We start from the raw sequence: 24,148 nt of genomic DNA on the forward strand, positions 1-24,148 counted from the left end.
GCGATTTACCATCCTCTCAGATAGCTTACACAGGCAGTTTGTAAGAGAAATTGGTCTGTAACTTCCTGCATACTTAGGATCTTTGTCAGGCTTGAGGACAGGAATGACTATGCCCTCTCGCCACTGAGACGGAAAATCACCCTCCATCCAGATTCGGTTGAACACACGTAGGAGATATAGTAAACTATCATCACTAAGGTGTTTCAACATCTGGTTATGGATGTTGTCCGGTCCAGGAGACGTGTCCTTGCAAAGCGCTAAGGCGCTGCGGAGTTCCCACTCCGTAAAGGGCACGTTGTAGTCCTCTGAAGCTTGAGAGTCAAAATTAAGGTGAGAACGTTCCGCCTCCCACTTCAGAGCGAGGAAATCAGGATGGTAATTCCCGGAGCCAGATACATCCGCGAAATGACTAGCTAGATGGTTAGCAACCGAGAGTGTGTCAGTGACGATATTGCCTGCAATGGAGATTCCTGATACAGAAGGTGATCCTTGGATACCCTGAATACGTCGAAGTTTATTCCACATATGAGATGATGGAGTATGTGACGTCATATACGACACATATCTCTCCCACGAAGCCATCTTACTTTGTCGAATAAGAACTCGCGCCTTAGCGCGGAGTTGTTTAAATGTTACCAATTTGGCCACAGTAGACTGTCTACGGTAACGTTTTTGAGCGCGACGGCTTTCTTTGATTGCTGCTGCTATTTCATCGTTCCACCAAGGAACGAGTTTTCGCCGAGGAGTCCCCGAGAAGAACGGAATGGACTCCTCAGCAGCAGCAAGAATAACTTGGGTGATATAAGTGAGTTCCTCGTCGACGGTCCGCCAGATATCGTCGTTAAAGACAGCTAGTGATGTGTACTGTGGCCAATCGGCATGTTTAAGAATCCATCGAGGATTAGAGTCAACGCATTTTTGGTTCAGCAAAGTAATAATTATGGGAAAATCGCCACTGTCACAAAGATCGTCGTGTGTGTTCCACCGAAACAGCGGAACCAACGTCTATGCGAAAATGTGTGCAGTAACGTACAGTAAAGTGTGTTGATTCACCTGTGTTCAAAATATATAAATCCAGCTCTGTTACAAATCTTTCCAACTCTCGTCCGCTGGGGCAAGGCGTCTCAGAGCTCCATATTGGTTATGGGCGTTAAAATCTTCCAACAAGGTGCAAGGGCGTGGAAGCTGAACTAGAAAATCAGTGACATCATTTATGTTAAGAGACTGGCCTGGTGGAAAATAAACGTTACACACTGTTTCTATGGCAGGCAGAGGTACCCGCACCGCCATTGCTTCCAGTGGGTTTCTTAGAGGAACCACTTCGCTATAAGTATCAGAACGGACAAAAATGCCCACGCCACCAGTCGCCCGGTGGGCATAATATCTTTCTGTCGAGTATAGTCTGAAATTTCTCAAGACCGTGTGATGACCAGGTCTGAAGGTTGTCTCCTGAATACAGACTATACTCGCTGCGTACTCACTAATGAGCTGACGTAACTCACTATGATGCCTGTCATAACCATTACAATTCCACCGTAACAGTGCCATAGTGTGGACTATAAGAGGAGTGTTAGTTTATGAGCGACTAAACGCTCGCAAGCCTAAACGCTATCAACATCTATATCCGTACATGTAGAGGACAGCGCGACATCCATCCCGTCATCAACAGACGGTGGGGATGCGGCCCAGAACTTCTATGATTTTCGGGGGCGGGCAGTTCCCCTACAAGGAGAGTGTGCAGGGTTTGGAGCAGGAGTACCTCCTGGCGCAGACTCGTACCCTCCAGATTTGGGGCATGATTTCTCCTTCGCAGGGGAAGCGCGAGAGCGCTCAGGAAGGACGCTCTTCTTCCCCGCCTTATTTCCTGGTTTAGACGGGCTGGAAGGTGGTTTCCCAGCCCTTGTCGACGATGCCGTCTCCGCCGTTTGGGGCATGGCTTTCGCCGGCCTCTTAAGGCGGGGAGACTTAGCCTTCCCCACTTGCTGTGCCGGTTGGTAACTGCCAGCTGGCACAGACTTCTGGTTGGTTGAAGGTGGGGTGGTGCCCCCCTTCGAGCTTTTACTCTTTTCGACGTTGCACGGAGGAGCAACAGTCGCCTTGGACACAGCAATCAGCAAAGGTGACAATGTTGTAAATGACGAACCTGGAAGACACTGAGCTATCATGCTATAGTCGAGTGTACGGGCAGGTTTATTCGTGGAATTAAACTTACGGCGCGCTTCCTGGTAGGAAAGACCATCCAGGGTCTTGATCTCTTGGATCTTCTTCTCACTCAGATATGTCGGACAGTTCCGATCCCGAGGAGAATGAAAACTGGAGCAGTTAGTGCACTTGTACGGAGTTAGACTTTCTCTGGTAACACTGACAACTTGAAAGAGACAATGAAGGCACCAGTGGCAACGTCTTCACCGTTGACCTTACGCGTAATGCGCCGAACGTGTGTCACGGCACGGTTCTTCATGTCTTCCATCAACTCGCCGTCGGTGTTCAAAGTAAGTTCGCGCTGAATGATGACTCCGCGAACCAGATTCAAAGACTTATGCTCCTCCACTTTGACGGGGATTTCGCCAAAGTTGTAGCACTTAAGCAACTGATCAGCTTGCAGTGCTGTACGAGTCTTCAAAAGCAAACTACCGCTGCGCACTTTCTTGAGGTCCTTAAGTTCGCCGTAGACGCCTTCAATGTGTCTACTAAGAAGGATCGACTTGACTAGCATAAAATCATGCCCATGGTAACGACCGGAAACCTAGGGAAGCTGGATCCCATTCCTTCACGCTGCGCATGTTCCCTTGAGTTGAAACTCTCAGGGAAGCAAAAGTTAAACTCTTAGGTGGGGGACCACCTTGAGAGGGGCAACTTCATTTGAAAGCCATGCCCGATAGCTTCCTCCCGGAATGCCACCCACTCCGATCAGGGGTCTCTGTAGCCGTACCAAGTAGCCAAGGCAATACCCACCTGGTGATAGCAGGTACTCTCCGGGGTCCGATGTTGGACGATGCCTAATACGGGATGACGTAGGCAATGAGCACTAGGACTCCCTTCCTTCAGTCACCCGCAATAGCATGTTCCACACAGCGGATACAGAGCACTAAATATAGAGAATGAAGGGAATAAATAATTAATAATAATATATCCTTCTGGCATTCGGTTGTGCGGGGACCTGTGTTGTCAGGCGGTTACTACTGCCCAGGTACATGGCGCTTCCACTAGCAAGATTCCTGGGTGGTCAATTGCGGGCTTTGGAGCGTAATCGCGCACGTAAGAGGCCAATCTCCGAGCAGCACGCACATCATCAATTTGGAAATGGTCTACATCTGACCCTGAAAAATATTAAAAATTAAAAAGGGGACCAGGGCTACATGACCCTTTAAGTCACCTTCTACGACAGGCAGGGATTACCTATGAATGTATTCAACCCCTCCCATCTACAGGAGGTCCAAAACATTACACCAAACCGCAATCCATATCCGCGCCTAGGTCGCCCCTTTTAGTCGACTCATACGACAGGCAGGGGATACCGCGTGTATATTCTACATGTTCGTTCCCCACCCGCAGGGGGTAGTGTGTTTGGTCCGCGAGAGGTATTTTATTTCCCTCAAGTCCGCCGGTAAGCCGGTTAGGACCCCCGTATCCGCCACCTGGGATGCGCCATGTGGGAGTATCACCTCTCCCCTTGCTACGCCAGCGTAGCAGGTTCGTGGACTCTCCAAATTTACATTTGAGCTGGGTGACAGAATCCTTCAAACTGTAAATTTTCGGAATCTTGTCTCTGCCTTTAAACTTTCCCCTTTTAGTCACTCTTTTTAGCATTCGATTAGCCTCTGTGTCTTTGTATCTTAAGTCCACTTAGGTTCTTGTCTTTTCTAGAACATTATTCTAAGGAATGCCGGTGTTCCGTCCCCCTGCCTTTTATTAATGGCCTGTTTTGCGTAACCTGGTCTTTTCCTTTTTAAGACCTAGGAGAACGTGTAGTTATGCGCCTGTATATTCCTTGGTTGTGGTATTAGGGTAATCGTGTCTACGTTTGGGTTCCCTTGAATAACAGTACTTTGCCAGGTTTTGGAACTTTGTAATTGATAAACCCAACCTCGAACAACCTGTGTGTGAACACCATGAAGTGGGATCACCCTACTGGCTACCAGTGTAATTGAAATTGTAAATAGCAACGTCTACGTCAGAGTTCTTTCCTTGTACTATTCTAAAAGTCAGATAGTGCAGACCTTAATAGGAAGCATTTCTCCATCTTACCGCTCCTATTTGTGCTTGCTTCCCTTCTTCAATCATTTAGGGATCTTGATGCTAATAATTGCGCACCATCCACTATATTCTTCTAATGTTTCTCGGCCACCCTCGCGTATAGAACTTTCTCTCCCGGTAATTATTATGCTTGCGGGTCTGCGGACCACATAAGGAATAAGTGCCCTCTGTTAATGTCCAAAGGTTCTAAAAATGAATCTTTTTCCACTGCAGACTATTTTAAATGTGAGTCTTTTATGAATTTGGCGAAGAACTGTAGCTCTCCGACCACTGCAATTTCTTGTTCAACTTCCATCAATAACAGTAATAAAGTTTGACTAGACTGCCCGGCTGAGTCTTCTTCCCAGTCATCGTCTCAAAGCTCAACCAAGGTTATATATTACACGTTTTCTTATGTTGATGAAACACCGTCTAAATTTATCGTTGAATGACCTAGAGAATGTTTAAAAATTTATTCTAAGCCATTCATCAAAATGGAAATAAACAATGAACCTGTCACCGTCCTCTTAGATTCCGTTAGTATACAACATTTTTTATCCGAATAGGAGTATTATAAGTTAAATACCTGTTGTAAATCGCTGAATATGTTTCCTTTAGTGTACAATGTGATTCGGCAAACTCTTCCCCTTTAGAAATTTTAGGATTCATCTTTGGAAAAATGTTGCTAAATTTTTGTCTTGCCCTATGATTTTGGTGACAGATTTCATGCCTCATTCGGGTCTTGTGCTTGATCATTAAAGGAAATCGTGCACTTTCAAGTTTGATGATAAGTTCTATGTTCCTATTTTACTATGTAATACTGTGTCATGTTCTCGTGTTTCGCCAGCGCAGAGAGAGATGGCATTAGGTCTTCGTAATTCACCTGAGGATCAGGCCACCAATAATCGTACATTAAGTCAGTCATTTTCCGACGTATTTTGGAAAAGCTAGGTGTGGCTAACATTATCGAATACAATATTGAGTTTACGGATTCAATCCCTGTCAGAGTCTCTCCTTATAGTTTGTCACCGCCTAAGATGAAGGCCTTCACGGAATTCATTGATATGATGTTGAGTGATGATACAGTATCATTCATCCCTCTACTTCGGTATATTAATCACCAATTTTCTTGTGCCAAAACCGCAAGGCGTATTCAGGCCAGTAGTTAATTATAGGGCGTTGAACAGTAAGATAGTTCTCGAGTCAGTACCCCTTCCTGACTTACATTCATACTTTTATTGGTTTCGTAAGTCTAAATTGTTCACGATCCTGGATCTCAATCAAGTTTATACTCAGTTATCCCTTGCGGAGGAATCGAAATATTTAACTGCATTTGCTACCAGATGGGATCTATACGAATACTACCGCGTGCCCTTCGTGCTCCCCACGGGAGCGGCGGTTCTCACTAGATTGTTCAAAAGGGTATTCTCCGACATTAAATTTCGACTACCTTCACCACTATTTAGATGATGATGTCGTTTTCTCAGAGACTTTCGAATAAGATCTAGCTTATCTAGAGGAAGTACTCAAACGTCTTCGAAAAGCAGGCTTGACTGTCATACTGTCGAAAGTGTCGTTCGCTAAACCATCGATGATTTTGTTGGAGCATATAGTTTCCCCCAATGAAGTTTCTCTGGATCAGTCTAGAACTCAAGCGATTCTTGAATTTAAGCCTCCTAAAGATTTTAAAGGTGTTGATAGTTTCATAGGTATGGTAAACGTTTTTAGAAAGTTCGTTTCAAACTTCGCTAGCCGGCCGGCACCTCTGAATCTGCTTCGTAGGAATGGTGTTGAGTTGGAATGGGGTCTTTTCGAACAAGTTGCTTTCTAGGATCACAAATTACATCTCTACAGTGCCCCTGTTTTGGCTATGCCGGATTTTTCCAGCTAGTTTATAGTGCAGATCGAGGCCTGTTCATCTACTGTCGCAGCGATTCTTCTACAATAATTTGAACTCAGCAGGCGTCCTATCGCCTGTGCGTCTCATACTTTGTTACCTCAAGAGGTTAAATATTCAGTGTATGAATTAGAGGGACTTTCTATGCGTTCTGCCTTGTAAACTTTCCGCCTGTAATTAGAGCAAATCAAATTAGAGCTAGAGACCGACAACCAAGCTCTAAGTCGGTTTGTTGCTGGGCCTCGACGTACTGGTCGAATTGCTCTGTGGGCAATTTGAATCTCCGCTTTTCAATTTGAAGTGCGACATATTTGATGCTATGTAGGATGATTTCTGGGGATCCCACTAGTTCTTCTGATTCCAAGGAAGATTCTGCGCCTTCTCTTCCTACACATTCTGGTGCAAATGCTATTCTTACTGATGTTCCTATTTTATATCATGATTTTGCTAAGTATCAAGGTGAAGATCCCATCATTTAAACCCTTCCTTCTGGAAAACATGTTGTCTCTTATGTGCTGAGGAATGGGGTCCTATGTTGCCCATCACTGCATGACCAATAGATGAAAACTGTAATTCCATCCATGAGACCCCATTAGCCGGGCATCTGGGCGTTTTCAAAACAAGAGAAAAATAAGGGGACTTCATATGGAAGGCAATGGATAGCGAAATTAAGAAATGGTGAAGTCATGCAAAACCTATCTTATTAGCAAGCCCCCACTTCCTATCAAAGTTGGATTGTTGTCACCCCATCAAGCTTCTCTCCCCACGGAGCGACTGCATATATAGAAAGGAAATGGTCATATGCCTAAGTTCATCCTTATATGTGTGTGTGTGTGAATGGTTTTACCAGATTTCCATGGCTGTTTCCTAGTAGGCTCGTCACTGCCCAAACTACTATTTCTTGCCTCAATTCAATATTCACGTCATTTGAACCATGCCAGAATATCGTTTCGGATAATGCTGAAGCTTTCGGTTCCAACCTACTTCGCAAGTTCTGTTTTGATCTTTCCATTTCACACGTCACTACTTCAGCCTATTACCTCCAGCCACCTCTGGATGAACGGATTAATCGAAATCTTTGAACAACACTTATTGCCTTCAACCACGAAGACCAATCTCGTTGGGATACACCCTTGAATTGGCTATATTTGGCTTTTAGTTCTGCCATTTATGAGTCCCGCAAAGTATTCACCAATTTCTCTTATTTTTGATTTCGTTCCAAAAATTCTATTGCATATGTCTGGTCTATCAATGAGCTATGTTTTTGTTTATTGTTTTAAGGAGCCTAACATCGAAGGTCATCGGCCCAACACAATAAGCTTTTACCGGGGACAATAGATGCAGAGAATATCCATGATCTATGGAAGAAAACTAATAAATAACCTTGAAACCTCCCGTAAGAGAGAAAAAACGAGCTATGACTGTAGAAGAAAACACACCAATTTGAAATTTGGAGATTAGGTCACGGTAAAAATAATTGCTCCCTCGGGTAAGCTTGCCCTCAGATTTCATGGACATGGTATAATTATGGATTTTCTCACTTCTGTCACACTAATGGTGAGTAATCCTGAGACTGAAAGGAATTTTCGTGTTCATCTCCCCCAAGTAAAGCCTGTGTGAAAACTCCCTTCCATTGGCTTAAATGCTACCCATTTATTGAACACATAGGGTCATTCTATTTCTTTCCTTAGGTTGTATTGTAACTCATGCCTCCTTACTTCCCGTTAAGTAAAGATAAGTAGGACTTCTGCTCTTTTGTCTTGTATCAGAAATTATGTATGTGTATTAGTATTTGTTCATAAGGTTAGGATGCAACGTAAATTTTAACTTATTGTGTTTGTTGTAAAAATTCATTTTATAAAAATCTTTCCTTCTAATATTTCAACTTATTCTGCCATCATCGTCCATGTCTCCAACTTTAATAAGAAACTCAGGTTTGCCATAGCCGTCCCTGCCTCCAAACTAATAAGAAACTTGGATTTGCCCCTACTCGAATCTCGCCAGCCACGTTCAAGTATTTAAGTAAACATATTTTACGACAGTTATTCTGGCCACTAAATATCCCTGTTTCAGTACTCAGCATTACACCTGAGGCCTCGAGCAGTCAACCTGGGAGAGATACCGGCGCGGTGTTTGGACTGCCTTGCTCCGACTCAGACTGCAAACTCCACCTCATTTGGGCCTGCAACCGTCGGAAGGAGCTAGGACGCTGCACTAAACCTTCCACTCAACCCTTGGGTGGGACCTTGCTCTTGGGTCTTGGCCTCTCATCGACTACTCTACAGTATTAGGAGAATGGTATCTCAGGGTACCCAAGGGGTCCGAGCATCAAATCTGGACATCGGCCGCTGCGGCCGCACCTGCCGTCAACCCAGACTTGGACTACTTCGGTGCTTTTATCATCACAACTCATCTACAGCAAGCCAAAATAAACAAACAAAAAAGGACTCTTAACACGCACCCGTTTTAGAACGCGAGAGGTCGCGCGAAGGCAAATTGCTAACGCTTAATATTCTAATGAGCTGTTATTTTCCTCTTGCAATGAATGCTCTGATAAAAATATAAATATGTACTCTTTTTAACTGCCTTTCAACTAGTACTAACATAATTACCCAGTAACAATATTTTCTCAATGTAAAAAATTTATGAAATGTTTTTGCAAAATCTGGTAATATTAGTGAGTTTTTAAAGAACGCGAGAGGTCGCGCGTGAGCAAATCGCCTCAACGTTTGCATTTGTATATTTCAGTGAATGATTTGGTCACAATTCAAGATAAAACTACAGCACTACACTTCACTGAAAGCCACCACAAACCTCATGAACTTTACTTAAGAAACTTTCTTGGAAATGCAGTCATGTAAGAACACACTACGCGAGGGGTCGCTCAAAAGCAATTTGCCGCGGCAGATGCGAGAGTGGAAGAAAACTAAAACTACTCCGGAACGCAGCAGGCAATACACTGACGATAATCAACGTAAGGCGGGAGAGAGGGAGGGGAGGGATGAAACAAACGCCCTAAGCTCTACAGCGGCTAGCATCGAAATTATTAAAAAATACTTTAAAAGTGCGGCAAATTGCCACGGGTGTGACCTCTCGCGTGTTAACCAAGATATACTGTAAACAAGATTACCGAAGTATTTCTGAATTTCAACGGTGCCAAAATTTAGTTGAGCTTAAAGGCTTCAAAGCTGTTCACTCTATTATACTACCTTAGGGAGTGGAGGGCAGTACCAGGCGTACACCTTCCTCGACTATTTAAACTGTGCACCTTCCCCACTATGGCCATTTTGACAGTGATCAAGAACTTTTCAGTCATTTTAAAACTTCCTTCTCCGACGGTTAGATGGCTCTGGTATCTATTTTCTATCGATCTCTGGTGGGCTAAATCCCAGTTTATCGCCAGAGAAATTAAATTTGTTATACTTGTAAACCTTTTCACTGTTTATTCTTTTCTATGTGGCGAAGTTATCAACACTTCACCTGGTTCTTCCTCTATGTAATCTGCCTATCACATACCTGTAACTAAGTTCTCTTACCAATCAGAACACAGCTTAGTGAATGGAAATCTATCCTATCAGCGCTCTGGATTCTAATTTGGTCTAGAACTGCCCCCTGCAGATCTATTTCAGGAAAGCGCTTACGGTCCGTCTTGCCTGATTTGTTGACTGATAGTGCTACTTCATGGAGGTTTGAGGGGGCAGGAGGCAAGGGGCAGTGGTTGTTCGGCTTCAAGAAGATCAAGCGCTGACAGGTAATGGCAGAATTTATCTAAATATGTGATTGTGCCGGCGTGTGTTTTGAGGGGAATATTTCAGCGGTTTTCCTTAAAATATAATATGTAAACATTGCATTTTTTGCTGAAATGTGGGATTCAATTTATATTCCCTACCGGGATAATATTTAATTTAAGAGAGCATGAGTGGTGACCCTCGGAACTCTCCCCTTGTACTTTTGGGCTGGGTGACAAAAAATTTTCAACGTCTAAGTATTGGAAATATGTATCGGCCTTTAAACGTTTCCCTTTCAGTCAGCCTGTTTAGCATGGGATTAGCCTGAGTGTCATTGAGCCTTAAGCCCACTTAGGTTCTTGCCTTTTCCAAATATTATTTAAGGAGTGCAGGTGTTTCACATTCTTTCCTTTCGTTAATGTCCTTCATTTGCTGTAACCTCGTTTCCTTTTCACTCTGAAGACCTGTTAGGATGGGCAATATGCCCCTGTAAATACATTAATATTTTGAGGATAACCGCGACTACATTTAGGTTCCCTTGGGGAACAGTACTTCCCCGTTTGTGAAATGTTGTAATTCATAAGCTAACCATGGGGCAACCTGTGTACGAACAAGAAGAAGTGGGGTCACCCAATTGGTTAATTGTGTAACTGGGAATGCAACAAGTGACAAATCGCTTTATTCAGGCTAGCTTCTGTGTACTTTGAGCTCAGACTCTATAATGTGTACCTGTTAGGAGCAATTATGCTCTTTCATACTGTTGTACCTATTACGAGCAAGTGTGCGCTTTCATATATAATTTAACGACTGGGAGTTTCTCCCAATTAAACTTTACCTGATTAAGGATTTGTTGGAACAGAAGAGCTCGTTGTTAAATGTGAAGGTCCTCAAGTAATTTTTCAACTACTTCTTGTTAAATTATTAGATTACTCAATTTTGCGTTTTTAGAGAGGAAAGAAATAAAAATTTTAATCTTTTTAAAAGTAAATTATTGCTCTAAGTGATCCGCTCTCCAGCCATTCACCCCACGCTTTTCCTTACCTCTGCGCTCCACGATAAATTCCTGAATAATAATAATAATAATAATAATAATAATAATAATAATAATAATAATAATAATAATAATAATGTGCCGCCCTCTTATTCGGCTTCTGTCGGGGATTTAATGCCAAATGCCTTTATTCAGTGAAGTGATTTTTCAGATTATAATTCCGCAATACTATCCACTGGGGCTAGAGACGCGGCTTAATTTTCGATGTGGTAAATCCAGAATTAATCATACCTTGGAAGGCTGTTATCAACGCCGTTATTCAAATAATAGGCATATCCTGTAATGTCTTATAGACTACTGCAAAATTAAAAAGGAATCTTTTAGAAAGGTATATATATGACATGTTCGCAAACGTTCCACGAATCTGTAAAACCCCTGTCAAATTCAAAGTTAAAGAATTCACGAATATTGCTGTAGCACACTCCTTTATTGAGCTACATCTGACTTTGGAAGTATATCTTAGACTGTGGACGAAAGGCTGATGAAAGATTCAGAGAAGGAAGGAAGATTTATGTTGTACAACTTTAGCGTGAAGTTTGATTTATGCGTTAGTCTTACCGAACGTTGCCTTTATTAAACACAGCAGGACATGCATGATTTATAGCTTCTATGAAATATTTGATTTTATTTACGCTCAGAATTATTACGTACAGAACGCCTATGATCAAACGACGGGTAGGCGTATTCAAATAAACCACAGACGAGTGTGTGTGGTCTATACAGTCAGTTGATCTTGAATACAGGATTATATCACTTGGAGGAAAATTAATATGTTACAAGATATTTGGTGTAATTACATGCCTTCTTCTCATAATGTTTGATCCATAGATTGAAATAAGTATAACCAGACTGAGTTGCCCCGATGGTAGAGGTGTGGGTTTCTGACCCCAAGATGGTGGGTTCGGTCCCGGCTCTGAGTCATGTTATTTCAAAATGTTTAAAGATGTCGAAAGATTTACCGGCACATAAAAGAGTTCCTGCAAATGAAAAATCCAATATCTCGACGTCTCTGATATACATACGAATAAATTGTGGAACCATTTATCCTTGGCCCTTTCCCAGACATCTGGAGTCACCCTTTTTATGGATTTATCTCAACTTTATGGCTGGATACCATTTCTGACGCCTGACCAACGCCTGAGCACCAGCGTTGCCAATCTCCGAAAACAGAAAAACCCTACAGAAATTACAAATACACCGTATTATTTAACGTAAAACCAACCCCTGCGGATGGGGGACGCAAATGAAGAATACGTCCTGTGGTAAGAGGTGACTAAAAGGGGCGACCAAGAGATGATGAAAGTAGAACGATGAGACTACTTGTGATTAGTACCATTACGTGCGGAACACCATGGGTCTACGTTACATAGGAACAGCACCATTATGCGAGGAACACTACAGGTCTGTGAATGTGTCATCGTGTGTAGTACGCGAACCTTTTCTTGAACCCTGTGCTCCATAGTGCTGAATGGGAACTTGGACTCAAGAAAAGGTTCGCGTACTATACATTCCACCGCGCGGATCCACTGTGTTCAGAATGGGTCTGCGTTACCTATGAGTAGTATCACTTTATGAGAAACACCGTGGGTCTACGTTGCCTGTGATTAGTACCACTATGTCAGAAACGCCACGGGTTTAACTGGCACGCGTGGTTAGTACTACTATGTGAGAAAAACCATGGGTCTGCGTTGCTTGTGCGGAACACCACGAGTTTGTGTTGCCTTTGGACGTTACCATAATGTGTGATACACCACTATAGGAGGAACACCGTGGTTCTGCTTTCCTAGTGATTAATACCGTTATGCGGAGCCGGTAACCTGGATTTTGGACGCCTGTAGATAATGAGTATCATACCAGCAATTAAGGCACTGTGAATTGAACCCACTTATTATATTTGTTTCACTATAATTTTTACATCATCATTCGTTTTAGAATCTCAGACAGTGGATAATCTGAAACCAGCTTAAAGGTGAACCACACATCCAAAGCTCGGGAGTACCTCTGTGGGTGGAGGACGCAGATGAAGAATACACCTACGGTATCCCCTACCTGTCGTAAGGAGCGACTAGAAGTGGCGACCAAGGGATGATTCTATTAAAACCATAAAACTACTTGTGATTAGTACCATCACGTGCCGAACACCATGGATCGCCTTTACTTGCGAGTAGTACCGTTATGTTAGGTACACAATGGGTTTGTGATTAGTAGCAACAGAGAGTGGTTCACTGTGGGTTTCCAGTACCCGTGATTAGTACCATTGTGAGAAACACGACGGGTCTGGGCGTTGCCTGTGATTAGTACCACTATATGAGGAACACCACTGGAATACCGGCGCCCGTGATTAGTAGAAATATAAATAGAAATATATTTATTTAAAGTTAATTACAAGTAGGACCAGAGGTCCCTTTGGCTGTAACTAACTGCCACTTTAACTTAAATGTATCACCTAACATACAAAATCTAATGAAAGAATACATAAAAAGCGTAAGATACATTTTCCTACTGAGGATATAAGAATAAGATTAAAAACTAAACATCTAGGAGGTTACAATAATACTTTAACATTTCATAAACATACACTATACTAACAAGGAACAGAAGACGAAACAGAAACCTAAGAATTTTAAAGCCGAGGATGAATTAAGAGTAAAACTGAGCATCTAAAATGTATCTAGGGGATTATGATATTTCGTACTATTTAATTAATTTGGTGAAAATTCATTTACATGGTAGTACACCTAGGTGAGGAACACAATGGGTTTGCGTTGCCTTTGAGGTGCCCCATTATGTGAAAATCACCATAGGTCTGCGTTACCTGTGTGATGTACAATACTTGTGAGTAGTACCATAATGTGTGGAACACCGTGAGACTACGCTACTTTTGATTACTACCGCAACATGGCAAATACCATTGTTCTACTTTACTAGCGGTAAGTACCATTATGAAGGGCCGTTGAACTGGATTTTGGACCCCTTTAGCTAACAAGCATCCTCAGTTGAGGATTGTGCTTTAGAAGCAGTCCCTTGGTCAGTAATATTTGATAGTTTCTGAGTCGGATTCAGTGATTGTTTTAAATTCATATCCATCCACTCATTCTTCATCACATTTTTTACTCTGGTCAGTGGATGATTGTGAACTTTTTTAAATTGTCATTACATTTCATACCAATAGGTGCCGATGACCTACATGTTAGGCCCCTTTAAACAACAAGCATCGTCATCATCATCATAATCATTAAGCTTTGGAGTCCCCTACATAAATGGAGGCCACGTCATGCATTTCCAGGAAATGAAGTACTGAGCCCATGAGTCTACCTTCCTGAAATTTCAACTACAAGATGGAGTGCATCCATACGCTTATTGCAAGCTCATCTCGTGCCCCGTGGGATGACAACCCACAGCGGGAGGTGACCCACCACACCCCTCGAACGAGGTAGGAACATTTCGGAAGACCTCGGGTAATTAATAATGAAATTCTGACTAATAACCCTCATTGTGAGATATTTCTGAACTGTCATTAACAAATAAATAAGTAATAAATGATTTGGGAAATATTTGATGAAGCTAAATTCCACAGGATGGAAATGTGTTCAATTAGGTTAGCAGAGAAGGTAACCCCTATCTTGGTCGACAGTAACACACGTGTTAAGGACATACTGTCAAAATTGTGCACGAAATTAATTAATTACGCCCGTTAAAGAGACGGGAAAAATCAGCGAACAACATCATCGTGACAGGAAAATTAGGTGGAATATCTGGGATGAGTCTCATAGAAATCGGTCCAGAGGTCATCAAATCGAATGATTGCACCACAGTAGATAACATCACGCAAAGAGTGAGTCAGTCATAATTCAATTGTCCGAGAGGGTGAACGTATGTCAGGCGACATTAAGAAGAAGAAGACTTAAAGTTGGCGAATTTTACATGAAGAATCTCTAAAGCGGTCGGCTTTTGCAGTACCTATGACTAGTACCACCATATGAGCAGTACCATGAGATGATAGCTGCCTTGCCTATGATTAGTACCTACTATACGAAGAACACCACGGGATAGTGCAGGTCCCTGCGGTTAGTACTCTCATGTGGTGAACACCATAGGGTTGCGTTGCCTGTAAAAGGTGCCGCAATAAGTTATGAGGAAAACCATAGGACTGTATTATATGTTGAATTTCATAACCTGGGAGTAGTACAATAATGTGTGGAATACCGCGAGTCTCTGCTACTTTAGCAAGTAGCAAGTGTACGGTGCTGACATTTACAGTACCCGTGATTAGTACCACTATATGAGCGACACCATGGGATGAGCGACACGATGGTTCTGGCTTGCTTAGGATTAGTACCCACTATATGAGGAACACCACGGGATAGCTCGAGTCCCTGTGGTTAGTACACTTACGTGATGAACACCATAGGTTTGCGTTACCTGTAAATGGCACCGCAATGTGCGAAACACCATAGGTGTGTATTACATGTGTGAATTTCATTACCTGTGAGTAGTACCATACTGTGTGGAATACCGCGAGTCTGTCTACGCTACTTTTGATTAGTACCGCAACTTGACAAATACCATGGTTCTACTTTCATAGCAATAAGTACCATTATCAGGGTCCGATGACTTGAATTTTGGACCCCTTTTGACTAAAAGCATCATCGATTCAGTATTATGCTATAGACGCAGTAATACTATTATTTCACGTCAATTTCTGTGAATGCGAAGTATTGCCTGTCTGATCCACTGATAGTTTTAAATTCATATCCATCCACTCATTCTTCGTCCTCACGTTTCGAATTCTGGTCAGTGGAGAATTTTGGAGTTTTAATTTGTCATTCCATTTCGTCTCATTTCGAACCATTAGGGGCCAATGACCTAGAAGTTAGGCCCCTTTAAACAACAAGCATTATCATCATTAATAAAATACGAAGTGGTAATGGTGAGCGAAGAAAACTGAGATATTGAAACATTGTAGTTACGACATCTATCCCGGTCGGGGAAAAAATAAGTTAAATAATTGTAGGATTCCTGAAATTCTGCATAGTGATACAGTAGATTCATAGACAGCTCTTTGAATGATTGCAGACAAGGTTATTTTGACAACCGGTAAGGGAGGACTGTCGTAGTTTGGCAGAGATGAGCTTTTGTCTAACGGTCATTCACATCTGTGGAATACCTAGAGGAAAGCAGATCGAAATTTCCGCGAACTGCTTCAGTTGAATTTGCGACACGAAACTAGGCGGTTTAATTTATATATATGTGTACAGAATAAAATTAATTGTAAAATCTCATAAAAGAAATTAATGTGTTTTACTTCAAGACGACTACAGAATCAGTGTATTTAAGCGAAGAATGTGTCCTGCAATTATGAGGGGCTAAGTCCAGAGGTGGCTGGCGTAAGGTGAAACCGAGTTAATGCCACGCCAAACGGCACAATTACAGGTCTGCCTGATTTATATATTATGTTTTTGTAGTTATAGATATAAATGCGTGTCCCTTTAAATTAACTAATTATTTAAGCATAACATCGCCTTGTATATGTGACGTGTGTACAGTTATGTATGGTGCCATAATTATGATGTGTCTTGTCGATGTTCCATTGTGAAGGCGAATTCTCTGTTATTTAGGTCAGCACGCGAGACTTTAAACTGTGCTTAAATTTCTTTAAAAAATTAAATTAATTATTAGTGAAATATTGCAATGAAAATTAATGAAATAATGCTCGGGCCGGTAAAATTTACAATAATGATAACAAAAAATAACCGTTATGAGTGCGGTAAAGTCAAATAACGATGAATCCTAGAATAATAATAATAAAAATAATATTCTAATGATAATATTCACGTCAGAATAAAATATAGATAATAATGCTTTCAGCAGTTAGGTAAGCGAGATTTGCGGTTTATATAGAAATCCAGTGAAATATGATAAACTTCGGCTTTTTCGGGAAATTTAAATTTTGTGACACCGTGTATTTGTGACATAGAAAGTCAGGGCATGCTATTTCTCAAGTGAGGATCAGAAAAATTCTGAGAAGTTAATTGTAAGATCATTATAAAGTTGGTTGGTCATGGAATCGCTTGTGGTTAAAGGTTTCAAGCAAGAAGAAAATGGATTGTAATGGAAATGAAATATGATGAGAACAATTAAGATGATGTTAAAGTCAGGGTAAGCCTGCATTTTGTGAGTGATGTAGAATAAGCAGGATGCCGAGGACAAGAGGCCCTGTAGTTCGACGGAGAGGATTTTTTGACATGGTGTATAGGTTGAGGTGTAATATTTCTGGGACAGGCTGTATAAGAGGAGCAATGTCCTGTAGCAATCCAGAACGATTGAAGAAGGTAAGCGTTGTCAAATCCAAAGGAGCGCGTACAAGTACAAGTTGATGTTCTCCCACGATTACTATTTTATGTAAGACCGTAGGTAACGGCAATTAGGTATAGGTGACGATTCTATTTGATACTACCGTAGTGCATTTTGTGATAGCCGACCTCATGAGCTAAATACATTCTGACACATGGTCAAGGTAATACTTAGCTTTTATAAACTGGATTCTATTCTGTATCTTTACGAGACGAAATATCGCTGAAAAATTGCGGGTGTGAAAATGAATTTTATTAGAATGAGAGTTTAGCTTGCTTAGCTTGATGAGAACTTACTTCACTGGACAGTTCACGGTGATACCTGTCTGGAGTGTTGACATAGCAGGTCAGTTGGTGCCTCATACTCGAGTTATGCCGTGAATATCGTGATGGTAGTGATTATTATTTTCAGTGATATTACGTAATATCAAACGAGATTTAAATTTATATTTATTTAGCGAACTTCATCGCATGCGTTTAAATTGTAATAAACTATTCAAACATGTTTAATTTACATTTCACGCTTTATTTTAAAAAATAGATGCAGTCATATTTCCAGATTCGAGTTCATTTTTGTAGTGAATTTCACTTCATGTGTTAGAGTTTCAACGAGGATCAGATTTAAATATCCGGACATTGTGTTAAAGTTCCTATTTCGCCCGGCAGTATGCATAATGTGTAGATAACATGACGTTGGCTCAACGATAGATTTAGGATGCCGCGTGTATTATATAACTTAAGGATGAGTAGACACTGTAACGTTGACTCAACGACAGGATTAGGACGCCGTCTGTACACAGCCAAGTCAAAGGATAGGCATTTTTCCGAATCGACCTGAACGATGTTAGTGTTTGCAGTAGTGGATACGAGTGTGGGGAATATTAGCAGGTACTATTTAGGACATGTTTCGGCATAATTCTTACCAGCTGGAAGGTGTTGCCATAACAGCGTTGCATCAGTAGCGGCATGAATGTAAGGGTTGTCCCACGTGGAAACCTGGCTAATGGAGACTGTTCACTACTACTTAACCGCGTGTGTTCAAGTTCGATGAACTTTCGTTTATAGTTGTTTCTTTTCTTTACTTTAAGATTTATTGATCGGGTGTCCAGTATATTATGATAGTGCCGTGGATTGACAGTTGATTTATGTAGGATTTACACTACGAATGCGGTTTCGAATCGTCAGCTGTTAATATATATTTTCGTTTTTCCTTATTCACATTATTTTATGTGAGACGTTGATCTACCGATTACTTGTAGTTTGGTTTAATGGGACAAGTCCAGGTAGACAGATATGTAATTGTAGTCGTAGTTATAGAAAATCGGAAATATTTCCTGTTAGCCAGATTGTATTTCCAGAGAGGTACTTAAACTCGGAGGTTAAGCGATCCTACGATACTTAGTAAGTATCTTTAATGTATCACTTAACAATACGAAGGTTCCAGAAGATTAGAAATTGGCCATTGCAGTTCCTATTCACAAAGGGGGTGACAAGAACGAGTTAAATGACCACAGACCGCTAAGTTTGACGTCAATTGCATGCAAACAAATGGAGCAATTAATAGTAGATTATTTGAGGTTAAAATGGGACTCTTCAGGAATGATATTTAAGGGGCAGCATGGTTTTAAGGAAGGCTTCTCCTACGAAAGCCAGCTCTGTTCCGTATGTCAATATATATCGGATATGTTCGACAATCGGTCAAGGAATGGTGCAGTAGTAATTGATTTTGCAAAGGCATTCGATCTTGTGCCACATGACATCCTCCTTAACAAGTCAGCGCGTATGGATATTGACATCAGAGTGGTGAAATGGATACGAGAACTCCTCTATTTAAGAACTCAGAGGGTGCGCGTGGGAGAAACGCTGTCTTCTCCAATAAACGTTACATCTGGTGTGGCTCAAGTTAGTATTATTGGGCCAATTATTTTCATACTTTTCATGAATGATATGCCTGATTCGGCAAAATCGGAAGCGTGCCTCTTTGCTACTGATTGCGTCATATACCGGGATATAACGGCAGAGGAGGACGAACTATTGCTTCAGCAGGATTTAGATACGATTCAAAACTGGGTGCGTGAAAATCGAATGAAAATCTACGGCGGGAAAAGCAAAAAATTGTGTTTCAAAGAAAAGTGACAGTAAGGAGGAATTACGAACTTAAGAGTGGGAAATGTTGTTGAAGTTGATAGTTGTAAGTACCGTACTTAGGTGTTACCATAAGAAAATATTTAAACTGGTCAAAGCAAGAGGAAAATTTTGTTAAGAAATCCTGGAGATCGTTACATTTTACCATGCAGAATCTCAAGAAAGCTCATTCTAGTGCTAAAAGTAAGTGTTATAAATGTTTGGTAAGACCGATTCTGGAATATGGATCTGCGTGCTGGGATTCGTATAGGGTAGGTTTAATAAATTCTCTAGAAAAAGTTCAAAGGAGAGCGATGTGTTTCGTAACCGGGAATAGGAGGAATAGCATTAATTGTGAAAGTCTTGAATCTAGAAGAACTAGAACTCGCCTGTGTGGTCTTTATAGGAGCTATACGGGAAGGGCTGCCTGGATTACTATTAGGAATAGGTTGGAACCTCCCTCGTACTTATCGAGAAATTATCACAAGCATAAAATTAGGGCCTGAAACCAAAACGGATGTGGGCAAGTTTCCCTTCGTAAACAGGACAATAAGGGATTGGAATAAATTACCTACAACAGTCTTTGACAGAATCTCTTCCGTTATCAAGACATTTAAGAAGATCATTAGTGCTAGTGTAAAGTGAAAATTAAGAGTTGTAAATTACTGACACCGAGTTTATGATTTTTTTTGGTTGATTTAGAATGTTTAACTAGTAGTATTCTCTTTCCATGAAACTGCTGTTGTTTTTGTTGGCTAATTACATATAATTTTAACTTCGTTATCACTCAAAATGTTATGCTAGTAGTAAGCTCAACCTATAGTATTGTAAGCCGTAGTGTTACGCACTAGAAGTATTATAGTTGTGTGTGAATTCGTATATATATTATGTTGCTGGATTTAGAATGTTAAATTAGTATTTCTTGCGTTTTCTTTCCATGGAATTTCTTGTTGTGCTCTAGTTGTTGTAGTGGTCTTCTTCGGTAGTTATGTTTTAAGTTTATTATCACTTGTAATGTTAAGTTAGTAGCAAGCTCAACCTATAGTATTCTGAACCGTAATGTTAAGCACTGGGTATACTTAAGTTGTGTGCGAATTTGTAGTATATGATAACACTGGATTTAGAATGTTGTAAGATTATTTTTTTCATGGAATTGCTTGTACTTTTGTTGTTGTTATTGTTGGGTAATTATGTTTTAACTCTACCTCATTATCACACTACTGTAAGTGACCATTGTCACCGGGATATTCCCCAATTGCGATGTACTCTTTACTAATAATAAAAACATAATTCCAGCTCCAACCGTATTGGAATATCTCACTTTTACAATGTCCTTCAATCTTCCGTTGCTATTATCGTTTTTGACTTTCCAAAATTCGTTCAATCGTTTCGTAAGTGACTGAAGGAGTAATGTGCTGTATATTATTTCACTCCTCACAGAGAACTTGGGATAAGAACGATTGAACTATAACTTCGGAAAGTCAAAACTAGTATGTTCAATTAACAGCAAACGTATCTTGGTTTAGAAACATGAGTCGAGAGCGACGAAGTTCCCCGTTAGAACTGTACCGGGCGTACAGTGCCTCCCTTTGAGTATTTCGTGAGCTTTTGTCTACTATGACTATCTCTGCTAAAGATTCTGAACGAGATAGTGTAATAGTTTTTTTCAATGTTCAGATGGCTCTGCCATCCATATAAAAGAGGTCTCTTGAGGGCAAAACCCTAATTAATCCTGAAAGAAAGTCTCCCTCTATGTTGGTAAATTTTTTGGCATGCAGTTGTTATTATTTCTATTTCCGAAGTTGCACATATTTCCTCTACTACCTTCTCTAATTCTATCAGCCTATCTTAATCTAAAATATAATATTTATGACCAATCTGGGTCTTTCTTGGTTAATGGAGGCCATTCAATCCAATTCTTGGATTGTAAACATCCAGATCTTTCGGGCTCTCTCTGTATATAAACTGGGGCATTTTCGTCCTCAGTTTCTTACATTTCTGTTTTGATTGTGTGCGCGCAATGAAGGAGGAGAGAGAGGGTCCCGCTTGGGGATAACTGGAGGCGGGAGTTTCGGCCTGAAGGAAATCCCAACTAATAACGTATGGCAGAAAAAACTTATCTAAGTGTACTTAACTGTGTGTGAAACGCAGGGATTTTCGCAGCTTTTCTTCTTCTTCTTCTTCCTTCGTTATGCCCATTCATAGAGCGCGTTTGAACTTGATAGTTGGTTTGATGGTTTGTGCCTTCTTATCCTCCCAAAATCTCTTCATGAATGCACTGTGTTGCATCTTGCGTTCTGTCGACCACTTCCTACCAGTTGTCTTTTTTGCTTTCTCCCTAAATTTATGATTAGCTACTTTGGTTCTAAAAGCTTTTATTTTTATTTTATTTTTATTTATTTTTTTGCTAGTTGCTTTACGTCGCACCGACACAGATAGGTCTTATGGCAGCGATAGGACAGGGGAGGGTTAGGAGTGGGAAGGAAGCGGCCGTGGCCTTATTTAAGGTACAGCCCCAGCATTTGCCTGGTGTGAAAATAGGAAACCACGGAAAACCATTTTCAGGACTGCCGACAGTGGGGTTCGAACCTTCTATCTCCCGAATACTGGATACTGGCCGCATTTAAGCGACTGCAGCTATCGAGCTCGGTGCTTTTATTTAAATGTAACTGTTAGGGCTTTGTTTTCTCATCGTAATGTAGGGTGCTCTCCGGACATAAATAATTATTTCCCTTATGGGAAGTTGATTGAATGTAAGGGAGCAGAAGTGACCACCCTCGTAATTCTCCCATTCAATTCGAATCGGGTGACTAAGTGTTTGTAACTCTGTAGTATGGGGCTAGCCTCTGCTTAAATGGGTCATCAGCCCACGTAGGGTTCAACATTTTCCTTTTGGGAGTGCTTGATTTCCGCCTCCTTTCAAATCAGTTATCGGCCAGCTAAAGAGTTCCTTTTCTACATTTGTTTTGCTGTGGCGTAGTAGTATAGGCCTTTGGCCTCTGTATGCCAGTTTCTTGAAGGATAACCTTAGTAAGTTGGCTAGAGATGTGAGCTTCAACCTCATAGGTGAATTTGGTACCATCAATGTAATTTGAAAGACTTTATCAATAGCCAGTTATGGGGCTGATCCTCTGAAAGAATGGTAAAATAGGTAGTGACCCGTGTTCGGAAGTGTAACAATAACGACGTTGTCTCTTTCTCAAATCTTAAGGCTAGCCTCTATTTTGTTTGAGAATGTATCAAATAGACCTTATTAAGAGTGACTACGATCATTGTCATGTTAAGGTACATGGGAGCTTAATCCCTTGATAATTGTACCTGTTAGGAGCTAATAGGCTCATGTTGTACCGAAGTCTGAGCTTCTTAGCTTTCATTTTGTTTTCTCGAGATGACGAGCTTCAGTGTTGTTCCGAAGTTGAAAAGGTTTATCGAGCAAGCTTGCTCTTGTAAGTGTTGATAACTTGGCTTGCTCTTGTAAGTGTTGATAACTTGATGTGATTAAATTGGGATTTATTAGAGAAGAAAGACATAACTTTCTTTTTTTTGATTTTGCTAGTTTAACTCATACTTTGAATATTGCTTATCTGTCCATTCAACCCAGGCGCTTTCTATACCTATGTGAGCCACGGAACCACGTTAAGTGACTGAGGCAGTAAGGGGCGTCTAATATTACCCCCCCCCCTCACAGAGAACTCGGGATAAAAGCGACTGAACTACAACTTCGGAAAGTCAAGGCAGAATGTACCATTAACAACAAACGTATCTTAGTTCGTGCCGGCCCCATGATGTAGGGATAGCGTGCCTGCCTCTTACCCGGAGGCCCCGGGTTCGATTCCCGGCTAAGTCAGGGACTTTTACCTTGATACAAGGGCTGGTTCAAGGTCCACTCAGCCTACGTGATAAGAATTGAGGAGCAATCTGATGGTGGGATAGCGGCCCCGGTCTAGAAAGACAAGAATAACGGCCAAGAGGATTCGTAGTACTGACCACAGGACACCTCATAATCTGCAGGTCTTCGGGCTAAGCAACGGTCACTTGATAGGCCAAGGCCCTTCAGGGCTGTAGTGCCATGCGCTTAGGTTCTCTTTTTTAGTATCTTGCTTTATAACCATGAGTCGAGAGCGACGAACTTCAGCACTTAGAACAATGATAACTTGCATCATCTACACGGTTGCTATGGAGGGCCCTTTTCGTTGTTACCTTTCTGCTGCACATTTTTCTTCACGTAAGGAACTCTGTGAGATCCTAGTTAAATCTCTTACCGGGCGAGTTGGCCGTGCGGTTAGGGGCGTGCGGCTGTGAGCTTGCATCCGGGAGATAGTGGGTTTGAATCTCACTCTCGGCAGCCCTGAAGATGGTTTTCCATGGTTTCCCATTTTTACACCAGGCAAATGCTAGGGCTGTACCTTAATTAAGGCCACGGCCGCTCCTTGCAACTTCTAGCCCTTTCCTATTCCATCGTTGGCGTAAGACCTATCTGTGTCGGTGCGACGTAAAGCCACTAGCAAAAAAATTTATATATATATTCATAAAATGATCAGGTCCGAACTATTCCAGTTTCTAAACAGATAATAATAAAGGCTTGTGGTCTCCGGAGATGCCTGATGCAGGTCTTTCGAGAAAATGCCGTATAGCCGACCTACGTCTCTGTGAGGATTGGGTCCTCCCTGAGATGAATTCTAATGCTGAAGACGGCACTAACACCCAGTTCCCAAGGCATAGGAATTAATTTATGAAAGTTAAAATCCCCGATCGCGCC

Source organism: Anabrus simplex, chromosome 4 (genome assembly GCF_040414725.1).
Source record: "Anabrus simplex isolate iqAnaSimp1 chromosome 4, ASM4041472v1, whole genome shotgun sequence".
In the NCBI taxonomy this organism is placed as follows: Eukaryota; Metazoa; Arthropoda; class Insecta; order Orthoptera; family Tettigoniidae; genus Anabrus; species Anabrus simplex.